Raw genomic sequence first — 8212 nt, forward strand, 5'->3', positions numbered from 1 at the left:
CCCTACACTGGGACATCAAGCCTTCTCAGGACCAAGGGCCTCTCCTCTCATTGATGTTCAAAAAGGCCATACTCTGCTACATATGCGGCTGGAGCCACGGGTCCCTCCACGTGCACTCTTTGGTTGGTGGTTTATTCCCTGGGAGCTCTGGGGGTAAGGGTTAGTTCATATTGTTTCTCCTATGGAGCTGCAAATCTCCTCAACTTCTTGAGTCCTTTCTCTAGCTCCTCCATTGGAGACCTTGTGCTCACTCCAATATTTGGCTGAGAGCATCCATCTCTGTATTTATCAGGCACTGGCAGAGCCTCTCAGGAGACAACTTACAATAGTCTTTATTGTTGGAATACTCAAACACAAAGCCAAACAACTCCTCTCCCAAAGTTCAACACTTTCATTCCTCCACCTTAGACATTTGAAAAGAATTTGCAATTCTTAAAAAATCAGTAATCTTTTCAAAACTGACATTGGAAGCCTGAGGTTATTTTTACCCCAGAAAGACAGGAGATATTGAAATAAAATCGCTCTCATTCTCCCTCTTTCTTGCTCTCCTTCATAAATTCAACTTTGGTATTCCATCCTCATCCCTAGAAAACTGCACGTTTCTCTGGACTCACAACTGAAAAGATATACACAGCTTAATTTCAGGAATTACAGACAGAGCTCCTAACGGCACCACCAGCAGGTCATGTCCTAAAGTGCCACAGTGAAGAGAAAGAAAGAAAGAAAGAAAGAAAGAAAGAAAGAAAGAAAGAAAGAAAGAAAGAAAGAAAGAAAGAAAGAAAGGAAGGAAGGAAGGAAGGAAGGAAGGAAGGAAGGAAGGAAGAAAGAAAGAAAGAAAGAAAGAAAGAAAGAAAGAAAGAAAGAAAGAAAGAAAGGAAGGAAGGAAGAGAGAGGGGGTAAGGGAGGGAGGGAGGGAGAGAGAGAGAGAGAGAGAGAGAGAGAGAGAGAGAGAGAGAGGTGGTCATGTCCCCACCACAAAAAAAAAATCCAATTTATGAAAGAGCATCTTCTTCTCTTTCCTTTGCATCTGAGGAAGAATGGAGGTAAAACTACTTGCTATGGTTTGATGATTTTTCAACATTGTACTATAATATTTCCTTAAATAAACTGCACAGATCAAATAAAAGTGAATAGAGTTGGTATGCTGTAGAAGATCTTGGATTTGCTCCTTAAATACATTCAGCTGACTGTTCAAGGTACTAAGTGGGATTCTGGCTCTAGGAATCAACATTAAGTCATTTATTCAAAACTCTAGATAAATGTGTTTCACTTGGAATAGACTTAGCATCCAGAAAGTAAGTAAGGAACAATGGAGGAAAAGGTTAAGTCAGAGAAAATAGAACACAATGATATAAAGGAGGAAAGGAGAATCATTAAAAAAAAAAAAAAAAAAGGTTAAATGATGGGGGAGTGGGAAATCAGCATGGAGGACATATAACTAACATTTAAAAAAAATGAAAAGCTATCTAGAAGCTAATTATTGTTGAAGCTGCCTACACACACACACACACACACACACACACACATACACTTGTAAAACATATATACATATATATTTAAAACAAGTATAAATGGAGTTACCTACTAACAGGTATTGATTCTCAAACTAGGCATTATATTTTCACAAATACAAATACAGTGCTAAAAATGAAATACTATTTGTGAGCTCTTGGCCAGTCAATCACATAGCTCCCCACCAGGCAAAGCTCCTATTACTAAAGATAACATATGCTTGACTCACAGAAATGGAAAACTGAACCTGGTAATAGCCTGGAAATTTCCTTCCAACTGTGATGTGTACACTACTGGGGATATTCACTTAGCATCCTGTTTAGATTGAAAAATAAAAAAAATAAATCTTACATACACATTAAGTCTAAAGAGAAGTCATCATTCGTAGCAGTTTATTTTTTAATTTTGTTCTAAACATTCAGAAAAACTAGAAACTCAAATAATTTTGGTGACCAACAAAATTCCGTTCAAAAATCTAAATACAAAAACTAATTCTACTTTATCTTATAACAATAATAAAAAAATTGTTGTCAGAAGATAGGCAATGGTAACAATTCTTTAATCCCAGCACTCCGGAGACAAAAGTAGATAGATCTCTCGTGGTTGAGGCCAGGCAAATCTACAGACTGACTGTTCCAGGAAAATCAGGAGTACACCGAGAAACGATGCCTCTAAAGAAAAAGAATGAGAAGGAGAATGAGGAGGAGGAAGAACAGGAGGAGTATGAGGAAGAGGACAAGGAGAAGAGGAGAAAGGAAGGAAGGAAGGAAGGAAGGAAGGAAGGAAGGAAGGAAGGAAGGAAGGAAGGAAGGAAGGAAGGAAGGAAAACAGGAAAGAAAGAAGCAAACAAAATTTTTAAAAATTTGGGTTGTTTGTTTGTTTATTTTTAAGGGTTAGGAAGATGCTCAATAAATGAAGTGCCTACTTTGCAAGCATGAGGACCTAAATTTCAGACCCTTTCCCACATAAAATCTGGTGCAGTGCTGCACATTTCTCTCTTACGCCAACACTTTGTCTCACAAGACACAGATCCTAGGAGTCAGCCTGTCTAGCCAAAATGGCAACTCCAGGTTCAGTGAGAAATTTTGAATTAAAGATTAAAAGAGAGCAACTGGAAGACATCTGACATAGACCTTTGGCTTCTACACAAAGCATAGGAAACTCATACGTATGTTCGTTAACATGTATTAACTCAATTACTCACTGTAATGCTATGAAATAGGTAATACTATAGTCATCATATACAGCTGAATAAAATGAAGCACCAGAAGTCATTAACTGGTCTAGGGTCATGAAATCAGTAAATGGGAGCAGGCAGGATCTGGACTGAAGAGGTCAAATGTTCATATGAACTACACATAAGTTTAAGGGGCATATTTCACACTCAAACAATAAGAACAGTTAGAGATTTTTAGAGACAGACAGATAGATAGAATGCTGGATCTAGCTGTAGCAGTAGTTCTCAACCTGTGAGTTGTGATCCCTTCGGCAAACCTCTGTCTCCAAAACCATTTACATTATGATTGTCAGGAGAGGGCACGGGGAGGGGGTGCTCTAATGGTAATGGTCAGTCACTAATGAGTTCCTATATAGTCACAAACTACCACTGCTAGGAACATAGTAGGTATGTAGTGGTGTTTTGGAAAGTCCAGTTTACAGCAACTACAGTAAGATCTCTGGGCTGGTAGTCTTGGGTTCTATAAAAAAGCAAGCTGAGCAAGCCACTGGAGGCAAACCAGTAAAGAACATCTCTCTGTGGCCTCTGCATCAGCTCTTGTTTTCTGACCTGCTTAAGTCCTAGTCCTGACTTCATTTAGTGATGATCAGAAATCTGGAGTGGCGCACGCCTTTAATCCCAGCACTCGGGAGGCAGAGGCAGGCGGATTTCTGAGTTCGAGGCCAGCCTGGTCTACAAAGCGAGTTCCAGGACAGCCAGGGCTACACAGAGAAACCCTGTCTCAAAAAAAAAAACAAAACAAAAAAAAAACAAAAACAAAAAAAAAAACAAAAAAAAGAAATCTGGAAATGTAAGCTGAAAAAAACCCTTTCCTCCGCAGTTTGCTTCTTGGTCATGATGTTTGTGCAGGAATAGAAACCTTGACTATGACAAATTGGTCCAGAGAAAGGGTGCAATGCAGCTTGGGGTTCAGAGCAAGCCTGGCCACTGATATAAACAGTGAAGACACCACTTTACTGACAAGCATTATTTCTACAAGGGACTGGCATTTATTTGTTGTGCTTACTTAACAGACTTCTAGAAATAAAAATGGAATACAGAGAATGACATTTACTACACTTGCAACATTAGAGAGGTCTATAGCTGCTTTCTTCTTCTCTTTTCTCTGGTATCTTCCTTTGTCCTCACTCTTTCCCTGGACTCATTTACTGACCATCTAGATACTTAACTAGAAATTCAAATAAACAAGATAAAGTCTTTCTTGTCCCTGGAGTCTAACTCAGTCTTGTAACAGGGAAGTATAGGAGTGGAACTAATGAAACTGTTACCAAAGCACCTTACCAATAATAATAATAGTTATTTTTACAACCATACTAGTTTAGAATCACCCAGAAAACATGCCTTTGGACAGGTCTATGAACATCCCTCATCAGAGGATTAACTGTGTGGGGATGACACACCCTGAATGTGACTGGCACCTTCCAATGATCTAGAGTTCTAGACTGAACTGTTCTAGAAACTGCCTTCTTTTTGCTTCCTAAGGTGGATGCAATGAAACCAGCAATCATACTGTCCTGCTGCTATGACTCCATCCTCACCATGGACTTTGATGTAACAGTTTCTTTTGAGATTAAAACATAAAATGCTCCTGGAAAGCCCTTTAAACAGGGATGTGAACAACTCAAGATAACTTCAGGAAGTTCCTGAAACTAACTAGCTTTACTAGGCCCCTGCCTGCCTGAGTAAGTAATAAAGAAGGGCCTAGATTTGCTCTCAGAACAGTCAAGCTACAAAGTAGACTCTGAGGCCAGACTAACTGCCTGGAAAAAGCAATAACAAGCCAAGCTGCCTGGAAAAGGTTTAGGCCAACTGAGTCACTTGGAAAGGACACTCTTCAATCCACGGAGCTGCCTGCAGGCTGTGCAGTGTGCTTTGGGTTCCTAGCATTCATAAGCTGTCCTGGTGCTGGGGTAGTCCTTGATGATAGAGCTGTTCATGTGTCATTTCTGTTCCTGAAAGGGTTGAGAATTACTAGCTTTCTTAGAAGTGTAACACATTGCTTTTCTGCTTATTCTGATTGTCACTGAACTTTCCTGTACCATGGGTCCAATACAATTCTGTGCTCACAAGACACTGAAACACCAGCCTTCAAACAGGGAAGCAAGGACTATGGCCATGACTATCAGACAAGCGCTCTGCTCACAGATATAACCCTCTTGTCTTCCTGTATTTCACTTACACGTTTAAAGATTGCTAAGAATTTTAAAATAATGAAAATGGAGTCCACAAGCAAGTGTTTGGGATCCTTTGGGTGTAAGGCCTTCTGTGACTACGTAAGTTACATGCCCAGGAACCTAGACCAGCATCTGTCCATAAATTCCAATAGTACTGAGGTTGAGATGTCCTGATCCTTGAGTTGCCTCTCTTCTAGCTTTGGTTTTGTGTATGTACAGCTGGTAGTCACTGCCCCAAATTTTTCCACCTGATGAGAGTCACATTTTCTTAGGTCTTGGATTTTTATCATCTTTTCAACCCATGATCATATTATGCTATTGTCAAGGGAAGTTTTGAAGATGTGATTAAAAATAATAATGACTTGATGTTGAAATAATCAAATGGGAGGGCATGCAATTGGGTTCATCCTCATTACATTCCTTTAAAAACAGAACATTCTTTATTGCTGGAAACAGATGGGGAGAAGTCAGAGAAATTCGAAGCATGGGACTGACTTACAGTGCCCATCCTAACTTTGAAGATGATGAGTTACAAAGAAGGGCTTGAAAGAAGGCTCTTCATGCTGAGTGTGACCTCTGATCAACAGCCAGCAAGGAAGCAAGTCCTCTACCCATGAAACAGTTCACTCACTTCCAACAACCAGAAACAATTTAGAAGTGGCATCCTCCCCCAGCTCTGCCATCCTGACACTGGATTTCAGATCATAACCCAATCATTTGTATGTACTTCTGACCCATTAAACCATGAGATGATACAGAGGTGCTATTTTAAACTCTTCTACTTGTAGTAATTCATTAGCTAAAATTAGCAAACAAATATAGCCCATTAAAGTGCCAGCTCATAATTCCTTAAGTGTTTCTTAATTAGGAACTCTCGAGGTAGATGAACCCAAACATGAAAATATGTGAGTGTATGTGAGGTATCTGGTGGTAGAGGAAAATGACTTGGCTTAGAGGATATGGTTAGCACCCCTTTCTAACTCTTTTAGGAGAGATGTGATGCCTCCTATACATTAAAAAAAAAAAAAAAAAAAAAAAAAAAAAAAAAAAAAAAAAAGAAGAAGAAGAAGAAGAAAGAAAAAAGCAAGGGATTTAAAAAAAATCTTTACCCTTTTCTTTCTGCTAAATTTCACAAGTTCTGAGAATTCACACTTAATTTGAAACATCTGAGAAAATACACAAGCTCTAAAGGGTTTTGTTAAGAGCCATACATAACCCTCATATGCAAAGGGGCCTGCATATGAGAAAGATGCTGAAAGACGTTAACAAAACAATTGTCCTGAGCTACATAATGACCCTCTAAGTGACAAAACACTACTCTAGGAGCCCAGTAAATTCAATCTGAAATTCATATTTCAATAGAGGCATCTGAAAATGTGGACTCTATCAGCCAACAGGGCAGCAAAACATACACTGTGGACTAAACTTACCATGGCCCAAAATCAGTTGGCTCAAATTCAAGAAAGTTTAGAAAACAGCTCTGGTAGTATAGGACAGTACATTCATTCACAATGCCCCATAAATGAGTCTGTTTTCAGGCAAGACAGACAATACTGTTTTCCTTGTGGTCTGAGGCAGAACCACAAGGGGAAAGAGAAGAAGGTAGAGAGAGGAGAAAATGTCATGGGGTAGGATTCTTGAAAACTTGGCCATAAGGGCTGGCCAGTTGGAGTAAGAGCAGCCTAGATGAATATGACAAGTCATATTGTGGGATTATTGGCAGGGAAGTAGAAATAATAGCATAGAGGGTAGATATCTGCCCAACTCTAGTATGGATTAAGCCTTCTTATGAATATAAAAGTTTTGTCTTTTATCTGGGAACTGAATGATCAAAGAAGGTGTAGAAACTCCCAACTGATGATTAAAGTCTGTATTTGATGTTCCTGGCCCTGGTTAGTCAGAAGGTCATTATGCTCTAGTGCATATTCCCAAGTGGCACTGCACCCAGAAGCCAAGTTCACTTGCTCTTCCTCTCCCTCTCCCTCTCCTTCTTCCTCTACTGTGCTACCATAGTTCTAAGCAATTATATGGGTACTGCTATTCCATGTTCCCTCATATATTCACACTCAATCTGTGATGCCCCCTTTACAGCCCTTTTACATGGTACTTCCATCCTCCCCTCCTGAGGTCCTAAAGCAACAGCCACTAATGCCTTTAATATATAGGTCTATTTATTCCTCAGTAGCAACCTAAGCCAGGTCAGCACACTGCACACCAATCCAGCTTCACTTCTTGGAGCACAGACAATGGTTGCCCTCTGCCTGAACCTAAGATCACTGACACCAGACACAAGGAAAATACATCCACCTAGTACTAATATGGTCCCTTCTCTCTAGCATTTTGGCTCCTGGTGATGACCCTCCTCCATGTAGGCAGGTGTTCAAATTCTGCATTGACCTCCTGAAAACCACTATTGAAAATATAACGTAAAAACAAAATTCTAGGCCTTTAGGCCCAGGCTTGGGAATGTGACCTCTGTGACTTAATGCTCCAAGGTATGCTAATCAGATAGAGACATTCCTCCACCCACCAGCTTCCTGGGTTCAAAGAGTGTTCATTCAAAGAAAGTCACCCTGACCATCACCGGAAACTGCTATGCAAATGTGCTATTGTTAGGGGCTCTTAGAAACTGAGAGTTAACCAGAACAATTACCAGGTATTCTTTGTGACTCTTGTGACTTTGCACTTCCTTGTAACTCTTAACTGGTATCTTTGGTATTTTTCCAACACCGCCCTCCCCACTTCCTTGAGTTGTGATTTCTTCCTTTAAATACTCCCTTACTCAGCTATGTGGTGTATGACCATGGGCCCGAGAGCGCTCTTGAATAAAAATCCTCTTGCAAGTTGCAGCAAGACCGTTTCTTGTGGGTGATTTTGGGGTGTCACCTCTCCTGAGTCAGAACATGGGGGAATCCTCACATTGTGGGTCTTTTACTATCACATTAGCTGAGTGTCCTGCACACTCAGACTTCAGGCCCACATTCATGTATTAAAAAACAAAACAAAATAAAACAACAACAAAAAATAACTTCTTTTTTCTAGTAGTCTACAGCTCCTGAGAAAGAAAGGCCTCGGGGGCACTAGGAAGGCCAAGCTGCCATGTGCCTCAACTGATTGTAACTGCCCCACTTAATCCTCCGCAAGATGCTGAACTACAATCAATATGTGTATAGGTGGAGGTTGGGGGCTGAGCAGTGTGTGACCACCAGGATACAAGGAGTGGCTGTTTGGACCTCTATTTTGATGGGGTGGTGACAGCTCAAATGGCTTGGTTTGACTCTATCCCTGT

Source organism: Mus caroli, unplaced genomic scaffold (genome assembly GCF_978045245.1).
Source record: "Mus caroli unplaced genomic scaffold, Mus_caroli_1 scaffold_1, whole genome shotgun sequence".
Classification (NCBI taxonomy): Eukaryota; Metazoa; Chordata; class Mammalia; order Rodentia; family Muridae; genus Mus; species Mus caroli.